We start from the raw sequence: 16,476 nt of genomic DNA, 5'->3' as shown, positions 1-16,476 counted from the left end.
AGAGGCCTTTAAAATTCACTCAGAAATTTTGTTGACATTACCATATGGACCATATGGATAATTTTACACTACTTTTAATAAACCAGCTGTTAATATTAAAATTGTATTCAAAGCTCGACTGAAACTGTCAAAATTAAATGTTTACATTATTATTTATGATTTTAAATTGATTCTCCACTGCATGGCAATTTTTTTATAGTTTCAACAAAATGATGAATTTATGATACGTTTTAAATGTTGTGATCAAAAATATATGCTTTATTGCTCTTAGAAAATTTTAAATTATGAAATAAGTGCTACATATCAATTTTAAAGGAACATAATTATTCCTTATCGGGTTAGCTTATATATATTGTAAGGTTGGCACTTGCCTTTTTTTGCCTACTTTCAATTACCATTTATTTTTGAATTCAAGAAAGAACACTTAGAAATTCATTTATTGGTATAAAAGTTTTCGACAATCGGGTTAAAAATTGTGTCATAGATGAGTAGGTTGAGGATGAGAGCTGTGTTCAAGTTTTGGAATAGACTAACTACGGAGTATGTTTCATCTATGGTTTTGGTGAAGTAGGTGAACTAATGTCAATTCAGGTATTTAAAAAAATGTGTACAGGGTTTTTAATTGCTGTACACATGTAACGACGCATCTAAACACAGCTTTATGTTATCGATCTGGCCAAGGCGAAACTATCCCATAAGTTAATGAATTATCAAGTAAGAACAGGATGATTAAATACATGGGTCGATGTGGCAAGAGAAGGAATTAAAATTGCTTAGATCGAAGTAAGAATCTTACTGCTTTCTAGAGAATCAGATATTTTTATCAAATACAAAAAACCCTGATTTAATATGCTGATGAAATTCTGTATTTTTATGACCAAAGATGAAGATTTACTTATAAATCCGGATACAATCTGAATGGTTTTCCTAAAGCAGATTGAATTAGTTGTTAGAAATAAATATTGACTCTTTCCGTAACATGATAGACTAATTATATGAACTCATTCTTCCATATAGTGAAAAAGGCTTTGACATGAAACAAACTCATGAACAAACAATTATTATAAGACTCCTAAAAAACATTTTGGGCAACCTAAAGCCGATAAAAAGGTAGGAGATATTGTGTTAAACGAATTCATCAATCACGTTTTTTAGGGAACACAATCGTCATACTTATTATTATGTTTATCCTCTCTTCATTTAACTAAGATTTTAATGACTTTACTCTATCTATCGCAGTTAGCTGAATTACATAAAACCTCAAGATTAACCGTCGATTTCGACGGGGTTCTACTAGTAATACATTAGTTCAATAGGTGAAGGTAATTGTAAATCATCTATTGCATGCACCCCACGTTTTTCGTTTTAAATCTTACAAGTATTTATACTCTCAACAAATTTATACATTATTTTATACTTTTTAGTGCGTTTAAAAACTTTTGTTTAAAAAAAGTTTTTTATTTATCAATTATAATATTTTAAACTTGTTTGAACTTTTAGGTGGTATTTATTTATTATGCCTTTCTTGCGATCTGTTAATGTTAACTTAATAGCTTTCTCTACAAAACAGTTTTGAGGTCATACACTTCTGGTTGTTATTTGTGTATACTGTCACAGACCAGAAGGTTTGCAATACAGCAATTTATGGGGTGACTGATTTGTAGGCCTAACTCACGGTCACTCACATCAAGTGGATTGGGATTTAACTAGGAAAGGAGCGAAACTTATATAACATTAAAATTATATAGTTTTATAATATTGTTTTGGTTGCGCACACATTCTTTGAATACAGAATACAAAACTTAAAGAAAGGGGTTAAGGAAATACGTTGAGATAAACGATGTAGGCTGAGGAATTTACTAGAACTAGTGTCAACTAAAGAGGTTAGGAAATTACCTTGAGATTAATGAGGTACGTTGAGATATGTGTCTTGCACTGAAGGGAGATGATCAGTATACTTGAGATTGGAAAGTAGAGTAATGTATCTTGACATTTACAATAAAGGTTTAGGAATTAGCTTCAGGAAGGAAGCTGAGAAATACACCTTGAGATTTACAATGGGAGTTTTAAAATTGCCTTGCTATTAATGAGAAGCTTTGAGGAAAGTACCTAGAAATTACCAATGGAGGTGAGGAGTTAGCTTGATATCAATAAATAATATTACGGAATTACCTTGAGATTAACGGTAGAGGTTATTAATGAAGGAGATATTAATGTCATAGTTATGATATTAATCATTGATATTAATGAAGGAGGTTGAGGAATTTACCCTGTCATAACGATGAAGGTTGAGGAATTACCTTGATATTAATAAAGGAGGTTGAGGAATGTATCCTGTCATAACGATGAAGGTTGAGGAATTACCTTGATATTAATAAAGGAGGTTGAGGAATGTATCCTGTCATAACGATGAAGGTTGAGGAATTACCTTGATATTAATAAAGGAGGTTGAGGAATGTATCCTGTCATAACGATGAAGGTTGAGGAATAACCTTGATATTAATAAAGGAGGTTGAGGAATGTACCCTGTCATAACGATGAAGGTTGAGGAATTACCTTGATATTAATAAAGAAGGTTGAGGAATGTATCCTGTCATAACGATGAAGGTTGAGGAATTACCTTGATATTAATAAAGGAGGTTGAGGAATGTACCCTGTCATAACGATGAAGGTTGAGGAATTACCTTGATATTAATAAAGAAGGTTGAGGAATGTATCCTGTCATAACGATGAAGGTTGAGGAATTACCTTGATATTAATAAAGGAGGTTGAGGAATGTATCCTGTCATAACGATGAAGGTTGAGGAATTACCTTGATATTAATAAAGGAGGTTGAGGAATGTACCCTGTCATAACGATGAAGGTTGAGGAATTACCTTGATATTAATAAAGGAGGTTGAGGAATGTATCCTGTCATAACGATGAAGGTTGAGGAATTACCTTGATATTAATAAAGGAGGTTGAGGAATGTACCCTGTCATAACGATGAAGGTTGAGGAATTACCTTGATATTAATAAAGGAGGTTGAGGAATGTACCCTGTCATAACGATGAAGGTTGAGGAATTACCTTGATATTAATAAAGGAGGTTGAGGAATGTATCCTGTCATAACGATGAAGGTTGAGGAATTACCTTGATATTAATAAAGGAGGTTGAGGAATGTATCCTGTCATAACGATGAAGGTTGAGGAATAACCTTGATATTAATAAAGGAGGTTGAGGAATGTACCCTGTCATAACGATGAAGGTTGAGGAATTACCTTGATATTAATAAAGAAGGTTGAGGAATGTATCCTGTCATAACGATGAAGGTTGAGGAATTACCTTGATATTAATAAAGGAGGTTGAGGAATGTACCCTGTCATAACGATGAAGGTTGAGGAATTACCTTGATATTAATAAAGAAGGTTGAGGAATGTATCCTGTCATAACGATGAAGGTTGAGGAATTACCTTGATATTAATAAAGGAGGTTGAGGAATGTATCCTGTCATAACGATGAAGGTCGAGGAATTACCTTGATATTAATAAAGGAGGTTGAGGAATGTACCCTGTCATAACGATGAAGGTTGAGGAATTACCTTGATATTAATAAAGGAGGTTGAGGAATGTATCCTGTCATAACGATGAAGGTTGAGGAATTACCTTGATATTAATAAAGGAGGTTGAGGAATGTACCCTGTCATAACGATGAAGGTTGAGGAATTACCTTGATATTAATAAAGGAGGTTGAGGAATGTACCCTGTCATAACGATGAAGGTTGAGGAATTACCTTGATATTAATAAAGGAGGTTGAGGAATGTATCCTGTCATAACGATGAAGGTTGAGGAATTACCTTGATATTAATAAAGGAGGTTGAGGAATGTACCCTGTCATAACGATGAAGGTTGAGGAATTACCTTGATATTAATAAAGGAGGTTGAGGAATGTATCCTGTCATAACGATGAAGGTTGAGGAATTACCTTGATATTAATAAAGAAGGTTGAGGAATGTATCCTGTCATAACGATGAAGGTTGAGGAATTACCTTGATATTAATAAAGGAGGTTGAGGAATGTACCCTGTCATAATTATGTAGGTTGAAGAATTACCTTGATATTAATATAGGAGGTTGAGGTATGTATCCTGTCATAACGATGAAGGTTGAGGAATTACCTTGATATTGATAAAGGAGGTTGAGAAATGTACCCTGTCATAATTATGAAGGCTGGGAAATTAACTTGATATTGATAATGGAGTCTGAGGAATGAAACTCTGTCATAACGACGACGGTTGGTGAATTACCTTGATATTAATGAAGGAGGTTGAGGAATGTACCCTGTCATAACGATGAAGGTTGTGGAATTACCTTGATATTAATGAAGGAGGTTGAGGAATGTACCCTGTCATAACTATGAAGGTTAAGGAATTACCTTGATATTAATAAAGGAGGTTGAGGAATGTACCCTGTCATAACTATGAAGGTTGTGGAATTACCTTGATATTAATGAAGGAGGTTGAGGAATGTACCCTGTCATAATTATGACGGTTGAGGAATTACCTTGATATTAATAAAGGAGGGTGAGGTACGTATCCTGTCCTAACGATGGAGGTTAAGGCTTAAGTTTGATATTGCTGAAGGAGGTTGAGGAATGTACCTTGTCACAACGATGCATGTTGAGGAATTACCTTGATATTGATGAAGGAGGTTGAGGAATGTACCCTGTCATAACAACGAATGTTGAGCAATTGCCTTAAAATTGATGAAGGAGGTTAAGGAACGTGCCCTTTCATAATGATGGAGGTTTAATTAGCTTGATATTAATAAAGCGGGTTGGAGAACTACCTTGAGATTAACGAAGGTGGTTTAGAAATTATTTTGAGTGGAATGAAGGTGTTGTAATTGGTATCTTGAGATAAACGATGGAGGTTAAAGTATTGCCTTGATATTTTCGTAGGACGACGATGGATTATTTGAGATTGATGGAGGATGTTAAGGAGAATATACCCTTCAATGTAGACATTTTAAGCTTTATGATTGTGTTTTATGACAAACTAAGGAGATAAGGGATATGGCTTGAGGTGAATAGAGGAGGCTGAGGAATAGCATGTGAGTCATTAAAAAGGTTGAGGAATCAAGCTTGAAGGAAATGAATGAGGTATGCAGCTTGGGTTTACCGAAGGGCGTTTGGGGACATACATAACGGTCAACGCAGCATGTTCAGTAATGCATTTGTCATGCACGGCTATGTGACGTATGTCAATGACGTGGCTGATATTATTTTACTCTTATTTGTTTAGTGACTAAATTTTTTGTCTCCCCAGCCAAATAATATTATGTCAACGAAGGAGATTAAAGTACGTCAGCTTTGCTCACCGAAGGAGCGAACGTTTTCCGTTATTTCTCTCTCACTACGTTCTTTTTCATGTTATAATGCTACAATCATCAGCAAATCTTTTGTAGGCTTAGGTAAGGTTGGATAAGGAACTGATACATATCTTAAGCTTTATATTGTGTATTAGACACCACTTACACAGCGGTAGTTAATTAACGGAAAAGGTCCTAAGGGGATCCAGATACATTTAAAATGTCTTAGGACTTTATTATATTGATTATAGTATGTAGTAATTTCAACAATATATAAAACAGATATAAATACTTTATGATTACCCTACTGCCTAACATATAGAGTACCTAGAGTGCATGTACTGGCACGTGATGGTTTGGGCAACGAACTTGCCGAGCTTCCCACCCTCCCACACAACAATCATCCAAACTGTTAGAGTTGCGACTATTGTGCAATCGTGGAAAAACATATTATTCAGGTTAACATTTTTGCTCAAAAACATTTAAAATGTAACCTTCAAACTTAGTACAATTTAAAAAATTGATTTTAGTTAGTTTGTTGATTGGTCAGAAGCTGATATAAATATCTTTAGTACTATACATTGTTGATGTTAAATATTTAATTCAAAAGTTTAACTAGGAAGGCCATAAAAGTTATGAAAGAAGGATGAGGTTAAGAACATTAAGGTTCATGGAGAAGGTTGAGGAAAGAAACTTGAGGTCAACAAAGGAGACATAAATAGTTTTATAATTTATCGTCTCAAGTATGTGTATCCTTAAAAGCTTTAATATTCCGACGATAGCTGGGTAACTGAGTGGTTATAGTGCTCACCTAGTAATCAATAATCAAAAGGTCCGGTTTGATCCTGAGAAAAGGAGTTGCTTATATTTCATGGTTCGAAACTGAATCCATCTGTCCTTGATTATTGGGCTTTCAATAATAATGGTCCTGACTAATGAAACGGCTAGTCTTAGTCGGTAACAAAGCCACACAAGGCATATCACTTCGTTCTACAGCCATCATCCACTCATAATTGGGTTAAAATACGCACCTGTGTTTCCAATTTCAACATGTAACAATCAACAATTAAGACGTAGAAACGTGGATAATGCATGGTTGATATGTTTGTGAACAGTTATGCTTTGATATCAATGCAGGGAGAAAGAATATTCCTCAAGGTGTTTGAAGGAGGTTAGTAAAAACAATTTGTGGTTAATTAATAAAGTTGAAGAGAATGTACCAACAAAGGATGAGCAAGAAAAAAGGATGAGCAATGAACCTTGAAGCTGAATGTATGAGGTTGATATATGTACTTTGAGGGTTACGAAGGGGGTCAAGGAATGTACCATAGGGCAAAAAATGAGGTTGATTAAGGAATGCACCTGAAGTTGATGAATGTCCTTTAAGACAAAAAAGGTTGAGGAATGAAACTTAGAACAAGGAAGGAGGCTAAGGGATGCACCGAAGAGCAACGAATGTGTTGTAAAATGTACCTTCAAATGTAAGTCAAAAGGGGAGGTTGGTGTATATAGTCAACGAAGGAGGTTGATGAATGTAACGTAGGCAACAAATGAAGTTGATGTATGTAACATAGGACAAATAAGGAGGTTAAGGAATGTTCCTAAGGACAATTAAGGAGTTTCATGAACATAACTTAAGCCAACTAAGAAGAGTAAGATATGTACCTCAGGACAACGAATGGGAATGATAAATGCACCATAGGAAAACGAATGAGGTTGATGAATTACCTTATGACAACGATTGAGGTTGATGAATGCACCTTTAGGCAACGAAGGAGGTTAAGGAATGTACCTTAGGGCAATGAACGAGGTTGATTAAGAGATGTACCTGAAGTTGATGAATGTCCTTTAACACAAAAAAGGTTGAGGAATGAAACTTAGAACAAGGAAGGAGTTTAAGGAATGTACCTTAGGGCAACGAATGCGGCTAAAAATGCACCTTAACTTAACATGTACAATAACTTAAAGGAGGAGGCTAGTGTATATATTTAGGGGCAAATAAGGAGGTGTATAAGAATACTGTAACTTAGGCAATAAATTAGGTTTATGTAATGCAATTTAGGGCAAATAAGGAAGTTAAGGAATGTTCCTATAGCCAATTAAGGAGTTTGATGAATATAGCTTAGGTCAACTAATAAGATTAAGATATGTACCTTAGGGTAACGAACGAGACTGATTAAGGAATGTACGAGAAGTTCATGAATGTCCTTTAACACAAAAAAGGTTGAGGATTGAAACTTATAGCAACGAACGTGTTGTAAAGACGTAACCTAAGTCAAAGGATGAGGTTAGTGTATACATAACGAAACACAGGTAAGGGCAACGAATGAAATTGATGAATGTACCTTAGGGCAACGAAGGAGTTAAATAAATGTCCCAACTTAAGGCTACGAAGGAGGTTGAGGTAGTAATGAAGGGCAACGGAGGAGGTTGATATATGTAGCTTAGGGCCGCTAAGGAGGTTCATAAATGTACCTTGCATAAGTCAACTAAGGATTTTGATGTATATAGCTTAGTATATTAATGAGGTTAGGGAATTTACCATAAGACAACGAATGGGGTTAATGAGTGTGCCTTAAGACAAAATAAGCAGGGCAAGAAAATATACACAGATTAATAAAAGAAAAGTAAAACGGGGAATTTAACGAATAATTAAATAAAAACGAGACATACAATATTTGAATTTTAATATCATGTATATTCATTTAGCTGTAATGTTTCCACGTGTGCTCCTCACGACCAATTCAGAATTCTAGCCAATTCAGTTACGAAGCTACAACGACCAATGGATGCTTAGAGTGCCCAAAGTAGTCTATTTCATACAATGGAAAGTTACATGTTGACAAGAAGATTATGGATGGTCATTCAAAAGTCTCTCACACGTCTCAGCCTCTATTAACCAATCAAGGAGAGTGAAGGTTGTGATATAACATTGATATAGTTGAGTCATTCAGATGGGGGGTTTTAATGGACTGCTGCACTTGAAATGTTGGTTTAAACATATATTAGAGTATTAGGTGTTGTATGCTCCTGTTTTTGAATACAAATTATGTAAAAGTTAAGACTCGTTTAATTGTATTATCAAGCACTGGTTTGGTAATCTAAAATATATACACTCCGATATATATCCGTTGTTGACATTCGCTGTTATATTTCCAGTTGTTCATAACTTATACTTGTTGTTGCATAAGTTGTCAGTTTTTGTTATTCTTAATTAATTAGTTAAGTTTATCTGCCGACTCTTCATTGTTAATTTTTGTAACTTCCTATGTCAAGTCTTTTGTCTCCTCATGTAAATCTAGTCTTTTGTTATTAACTTCCTTTTTGTCTAATCTTTTACATCTACACTGTTATCTATGTTTGTCAAATTCGGTGTTATGTTAGCAGTTGTTCATAGTATATACCGTTGTTAAGTAACATAAGTTGTTAGTCTTTGTTATGCTTATTGAATTAGTTTATCTGTCCTCTTTAACTCTTCATTGATAATTTTAATAACTTCTATGTTAAGTCTTTTGTTATTAACTTCCTTTTGTCTAATCTTGTACTAGACTTTTAGTTATACTTTCCACCACCTTGTATACAACACTTTGTTTTATTGGCATTGTCGTTGATACTTAAATAAATGCCCAAATTAAATTGTTCCTATAGGTAGCTATTTACCTAATGTTATACCCGTGCCGAATATAGTGTAATTTTGACACGATTGAATCAAGTGTAGCCGTAATTTTATAAACTTTTTAACAGAACTCGCGTATTAACCGCTGTAGTTTCAAAAAACATCATCCTATGTCCATGTAAAAGGGTTTTATTTTAAAAAAAGCTACAATGCAGTACAAATCAATGATGTAATCCCAAACATAATCTCCGCTCAAATAAGATCCTCTGACAATACAGAGTTGGAATGATTTAGTGCATGGTTATAAACTGAAAGTCGGTCATATAAGTTGTTCTCCTAATTGACTGACTAAGAATGACATATAAGTTGGACTCCTAATTGACTGACTAAAAATGATTTATCAAAATTATTGAATTTGAACCAGTACGTTACATTACATATTGCAGCCTATACATTCAAATTGTTAGTATTTGGACGAGGATTTAAAGGTTGAACATTATAGGATATAGGAGGTGACCTCCTTATGGAGCTAGTTAATGGCGGGGGTGGGGATGAAGATTAGGCGTGGTGGTTGGCGCCCTTTCCCAGCTCAAATGACCTACACTGGGGATCATTTGAACTAAATGACTGTCATTTAAACCAAATATTCCACATATTCAGATATTACCTAAATAACTTGATTTCTTTCAAACGGTTCAAAACATAAAACGTTTATGTTAAAAAGTTTTGCTTGACTATTCAACACAAATGTCATTGAGACAATCGGTTTATAGAGATAAAAGGATTGATATTTCGATGCATATATCAATCAATGACAGGTTTACAGATGTAGTCTTGATTCTGCTGCAGCGACTGGCTCCTGCGTATGGAACCGAACGCTTACGAACATTCACGACCTTATACGAGCCTTTACTCACGTTCCTCTTCAACATTTCAACTAAATCTTTTGGGGAAAAAATAGCTAAAACGATTCATCACAAACTAATGGATAAGTGTAAATACTAAATTAATTTACATAGAATGATTATATGAATTAAACAAACAAGGAGCGGTTTTTAATACGCCGAGATTGATTACTGAACCTTGTAAAAGATTTTAATGGTGTCAAGAAGTAGGGTTTTTGCAGGATTATTCTACATATTCGAACTTTTATGGTACCATGTAACAAAAAAAGCCAGAAAAATAAAACATACTTTTGTAATGCACAGTTGTATACCATTTTGAAAATAAACTTAAAGAAATGAAATGTGGTATGCGATATTTGCGTCATTATTGATGGATTTAAAACATCATTAAGTCCCAAAATAAATAAATTCATACGATTATATTTTCTCTATTCGTTTAACCGTGTTCTAAATGACACGAAAATAAACATTTACGAAATATGATCAACAATTCTTGAAAACGATAATTTTAACACTAAACATTACAAAAAAATATTAAAATTTTTTTAAATAAATCCCTGGTTTTAAAATATTTTTCACTTTACCCAGCTAATACGAATCCATTCACAAAAGGATAGAAAACACAGTGCAGGAAGCCTATACACAGGATACGGGAGCGTCAATTATTTATGCAGCCATACACTGATCACTGGAGATTTTCTACGACTATCTTTACTATTGTAGGAATATTGTTGGCTTGCCTTTGCCAGTGGATGTGTAGCGAAGGTCCCCATGGTAATCCACAAGCGGCTAAAACGAACAACGGCACTTGTACCAGAACGTCATATTACCTACTGGGGCAGGGCCACTGCCGACACGTCGATACTGGGTCTGCGCGAGCGGTGTTGCCGCTTGGTGCAGCACAGGCCCCGCCACCGTCACCAACCCATACCCACACCATTGTTGTGGTGCCTACACGTACCCATACCATTGTTGTGGTGTCTACACGTACCCATAACATTGTTGTGGTGCCTACATGTACCCATACCATTGTTGTGGTGCCTACTCGTACTCATACCATTGTTGTGGTGTCTACACGTACCCATACCATTGTTGTGGTGCCTACATGTACCCATACCATTGTTGTGGTGCCTACACGTACCCATACCATTGTTGTGGTGCCTACACGTACCCATACCATTGTTGTGGTGTCTACACGTACCCATACCATTGTTGTGGTGCCTACATGTACCCATACCATTGTTGTGGTGCCTACACGTACCCATACCATTGTTGTGGTGCCTACACGTACCCATACCATTGTTGTGGTGTCTACACGTACCCATAACATTGTTGTGGTGCCTACATGTACCCATACCATTGTTGTGGTGCCTACTCGTACTCATACCATTGTTGTGGTGTCTACACGTACCCATACCATTGTTGTGGTGCCTACATGTACCCATACCATTGTTGTGGTGCCTACACGTACCCATACCATTGTTGTGGTGTCTTCACGTACCCATACCATTGTTGTGGTGCCTACATGTACCCATACCATTGTTGTGGTGCCTACACGTACCCACACCATTGTTGTGGTGTCTACACGTACCCATACAATTGTTGTGGTGCCTACACGTACCCACACCACTGTTGTGGTGTCTACACGTACCCATACAATTTTTGTGGTGCCTACACGTACCCATACAATTGTTGTGGTGCCTACACGTGCCCATACCATTGTTGTGGTGCCTATGTACCCATACCATTGTTGTTGTGCCTACACGTACCCATACCATTGTTGTGGTGCCTACACGTACCCATACCATTGTTGTGGTGTCTACACGTACCCATACCATTGTTGTGGTGCCTACATGTGCCCATACCATTGTTGTGGTGTCTACATGTACCCATACCATTGTTGTGGTGCCTACACATGCCCATACCATTGTTGTGGTGCCTATGTACCCATACCATTGTTGTTGTGCCTACACGTACCCATACCATTGTTGTGGTGCCTACACGTACCCACACAATTGTTGTGGTGCCTACACGTGCCCATACCATTGTTGTGGTGCCTATGTACCCATACCATTGTTGTTGTGCCTACACGTACCCACACCATTGTTGTGGTGCCTACTCGTACTCATACCATTGTTGTGGTGCATACCCATACCCATGCCATTGTTGTAGTGCCTAGCCATACCCACACCATTGTTGTGGTTCCTACACGTGCATATACCATTGTTGTGGTGCCTACATGTACCCAAACCGTTGTTGTTGTGCATATACGTACTCATACCATTGTTGTGGTGCCCATCCATACCCGTATTATTATTGTGGTACCTGTCTATCTATTCCCAAACCATTATTGTGGTGCCTACCTAATACCCATACCCCATTGTTGTGGTAACTATCTATTCTCATAATATTGCTGGATTGCTTACACATAATCACAGCATTGTTGTCACCATGAACCGTACAACCCATACCCACACCATTGCTGTAGTGCCTACCCGTGCCCATATCATTGTTGTGGGGCTTAACCGTATACATGCCATTGTTTTGGTACATATCTATTCCCGTAGTATTGCTGTGGTGCCTCACATAATCACACCATTGCTATAACCATGAACCATACAAACCATTTCGACACTAATATTGTGGTGCCTTCCCCACCCACATAATTTATTATTGTTGTAGTGTTGACCCATATCCATAAAATTTATTGGTACAAACCCAAACATGTACCCAAAACTTAGGATATAACCATATTAATCAGAAAAAAATGAAAAATTTTATTGGAAGTTAATTGTTTGTATCAAATTTAAGAGTAAAAAATAGCACGTGAAAATCAGCGATAAAATTATATTTCTATCAAGTATCAGGAATATATTTTAATTTATACTAACTTATGTTGAAAAATAAAAAAAGAATAAAAATTTAATGCAGCGAAATAATATTTGACACATAATTATAATAACGAATGTATTAATAAAAAAAGTTTACGTAAATAATAATTAGAACATATCATATAATTATGCAGGAATATAACTTGTAAGTTTAGGAGGAAATATACTGCGAGAGTAATATGAAGCTAATTTCATATAAATCTCGGTAAAATATTTATGGTTTTGTCAATATTTTAGTTCAAACTTGTTGTGCTATTATTTTTCAAAGATTTTAATATTTGAGACTATTTAACCTCATATTAAACCTTAACTAGAAATATCATACTACATATTTCCCATAATACATAAGAAGACTTTTTAAACTTATGATTGCGAAGTGGTGACAAACATTACTAGCCTGAAACAATGCAATTTAAATTAATGATACCTTTTTCCATATCCATATGCCAAAGCTGGAATGGTTTACATAGTAAAACACGTAACAAAAACACTGATATTTGCCGCAGTCACCTATAAACTTGTTTATGACTGTCAGCAAAGCATTTACTAGCCTGACATTACTTTACCGTCCATAAATTTGATGATAGGAAAATAAAACCAAAAATTAAGTAAGAAAAGAGTCATTCACTATAAATCAATGTTAGCCTTAACTTTTTCTCAAGTGTTTAGATTAATCAACAATACAATTTTGTCTCATGAATATACCTTTAAATACGTTATTACGTATCTAATACGAATTTTATCACACACCAAGCAGAGGTTCAAAAGACCCACTGTGGATTTTAAAAACAAATCCTCAAAATCGTGGATATACGATGGTAATAACTCACACTCAAAGGTATCTTCGCGATAGTGATCTACTGTTCTGGCTCTTAGTTCTTAATAACATGAAAACAAAATAAAAACTTTCAATATATTTAAGTAATTATTTACTTTTTCATAACGAAAATATGTGACAGTATCATTACAAAGCAGTACAGTATGTATTATGATTCTTGTGTTAATTTCATAAAAAATCGTTTTTCGTTTGAATTACTCCTCCCTTTCTTTATTATTTACCCTTCATAGTTATTTATTATAATTACAAGTCAGTTGTCCACACATGGTTAACAAATTCCTTTGACCTGTCAGGTAGTTCGTGCAACTTTATATCATAGAATACAATCTCGTACTTTGTGCTTTATTTCTTGAAAGTTCATTCTTCTCAAAAAGTCAAATTGATTTGGTAAAAAAATATATCTGTTAGATTTTAAGTGGGAATGTAAAGGTTCTTGGATTTAATAAAAAAGCTAAAATTAATAAAACCTATGAAATGAAATTATAAAAAAAAACTATGTACAATGTCCTTTGTTTTGAGAACAGGGTAGTAGAACTAGTTATTTACATAGCATACAGACTGTCCCAAAAGTCCCGGACCGGTTTTATATTTTCTAAACGACAACAGATAAATCAATAAGATTTTGCACTCAACACCACACTTAAAAATCTACTTTTTTAAAGGACTATCAGTTTTCTGTCATATCATGGGGACGTCCCGCAAGGAGTCAGAAGGAAATCTTAGATAGAAGCATAGGTTGACATGCACATTAAATTAAAGACCTTTACTAGTAGATTACAATGCCGTAAAATCAAGCTCAAAAGAACGCCTGAGTAAAAAATGGCAGCCATTCAAAGATTTCTTGAACCTGCCATTTTGAATCTTTGAACGACTGTCATTTTTTACTCAGGCGTTCTTTTGAGCTTGAATTTACGGCATTGTACTCTACTAGTGAAGACCTTTAATTTGATGTGTATATCGACCTATGCTTACGTTAATTTTTTTTTCCGATTCCTAGGGCTGTGCCCCTCAAATACAAATTAAATGAATCTTTGAACCACTGTCATTCTTGACTTGGTTATCCGTTTGAGTTCAAATTTGCGGCATTATATTTTGCTAGTAAAGACCTTTAATTTGATGTACATTCCAAGCTATGCTTCTATTTAAGATTTCCTTCTGACTCCTTGCGGGACGTCCCCATGATGTGACAGAAAATTGATATTTCCTTAAAAAAGTAGATTTTTAGGTGTGGTGTTGATGTACCAAATCTTATTGATTTATCTGTTGTCGTTTAGAAAATATTAAACCGGTCCGGGACTTTTGGGACAGTCTGTATAGTTTAGTTTCATATACATGATTTTGCTTTAAAAAAGAATGTTTTTAATTTGTATAAATTCTTTATTATAATTACATTATGATTCTATTAAAAACTATCTGCTATTCGTAATATATAACTTAACTTAGCGAAAAATTAGGTACTTAATTTAATCATAAAAGGGGTTTCTTCTTTGTTTAATTTTTTGAAAGAAATTGTGACCCATTCAAAACTACGGCTATTAGCATTGTAACATCTATTAATACAATTTTCATTTTTAATTGTGCTGATTGTTTAAACCATTAATTGCCACAAGTTAAAATGATTACCGTTACTCTCTACCCAGATATTAATTGCTTCCAACAATTTCGATAAACTGATATTTTTCATCAATTATTCCATATCCTAATGTGGTGTTATAGCCCGACAGCTTGTTCAAGAAACTGAGATGTTTACTTAAACAAGAAACAACATAAGATCAAGTATTGATCCTTGCAGGAATCTGTATCTTGCTCCAATGCTTTTCAGCATTGTCACCGACTTCTAAATACATATAATAATATTCAAATGCATTATTTGTTGTGTTTTAATTATTTGTTTACTCTAAAGAATCAATGATATTTAACTACTTTTTCGTCTTTTGGTTCGTTATTTTTCTCTAAAACTTGATATAAGATCCTATAATCATAGATGAAACATACTTGTGTATATCTATGCTTTAATATTTCAAAATAAGCTTCCCTTTTAGTTCGATATTGGATAAATTAAGTTTGTGTATTAGAAAGCTCGATGTATTTTACGGGCACACATTGTGTCATAGTATTAAACTTAGTATTTTTGTAATTTAAAACTGGCTGTTAGTCTGTTTGAAGTGAAAGGTATTAAAAAATGGAGTAAATCCACACATTGATCTTAAATACAGTTTTAAACGATGTAATGATAAATTGTGGTTTGTTTCAAATTCGAGGTTTCGTTTAATTTCAATACAAAATAAACACTTTCGCAATATAGTAAGTAAGAGAGGATAGGCACGATTAATCCGTCACTTTTTATTATTTTTTTTATTATTACCATCCCTTTTATCTATCTTCTAATATATAAAATTCTCGTGTCACAGTGTTTGTCTGCAAACTCCTCCGGAACGACTTCACCGATCGTTATGAAATTTGGTGTGTAAATTCTGTAGGTATGCGAATCGGACGTAAACTATTTCCCGTTTCGAAATTCTTAAAAGGGCTCCGCCCCAGTGGCTCTGGAGTTTCCCATGTTAACCTTATGAGAAATGGAATTAATGAATCTTAACAGCTGTTTCAATAATTGATGTTTAATTATTAAATAATTATTAAACAAGTTGGTTCTGTTCTATGATGTTCAATAGCATTAAAAGTTACAAGGATTACCAACAGGGTGCAGCACTATTATTTCTTTAACATTTTTATGACAACAGCTAATTTGCAACCAAAAGGTGAGTGAGCGTAGCGAACGAACTTTAACCTGGAGGCGAGTGAGCGTAGCGAACGAGCTAACCTGCCCAAAGGTGAGTGAGCGTAGCGAACGAACTTCAACCAGGACGTGATTGAGCGA

General features: G+C 34.9%; 1 protein-coding gene across 28 annotated transcripts in view; it reads right to left on the bottom strand.

Moving 5' to 3' along the window:
• The window catches only part of LOC128992038 (voltage-dependent calcium channel type A subunit alpha-1-like), a 348,577-nt gene that overhangs the window by 138,911 nt on the left and 193,190 nt on the right, over positions 1-16,476 (bottom strand). The window contains exon 1 of one of the 28 annotated variants that reach the window (XM_054415405.1): positions 10,610-10,776. The exons of the other annotated variants lie outside the window; for them this stretch is intronic. The gene's annotated coding sequence lies outside the window, so the exon portion shown is untranslated. Of the gene's footprint in view, positions 1-10,609; positions 10,777-16,476 lie in introns of those variants that run through there. 28 annotated transcript variants of the gene reach the window in all.

This window comes from Macrosteles quadrilineatus, unplaced genomic scaffold, assembly GCF_028750875.1.
Source record: "Macrosteles quadrilineatus isolate MER2022 unplaced genomic scaffold, UCM_ALF_1.0 Scaffold_4__1_contigs__length_99947679, whole genome shotgun sequence".
In the NCBI taxonomy this organism is placed as follows: Eukaryota; Metazoa; Arthropoda; class Insecta; order Hemiptera; family Cicadellidae; genus Macrosteles; species Macrosteles quadrilineatus.
The sequence above is the reverse complement of the archived record's forward strand: the minus strand, read 5'-3'. Positions and strand labels throughout refer to the sequence as shown.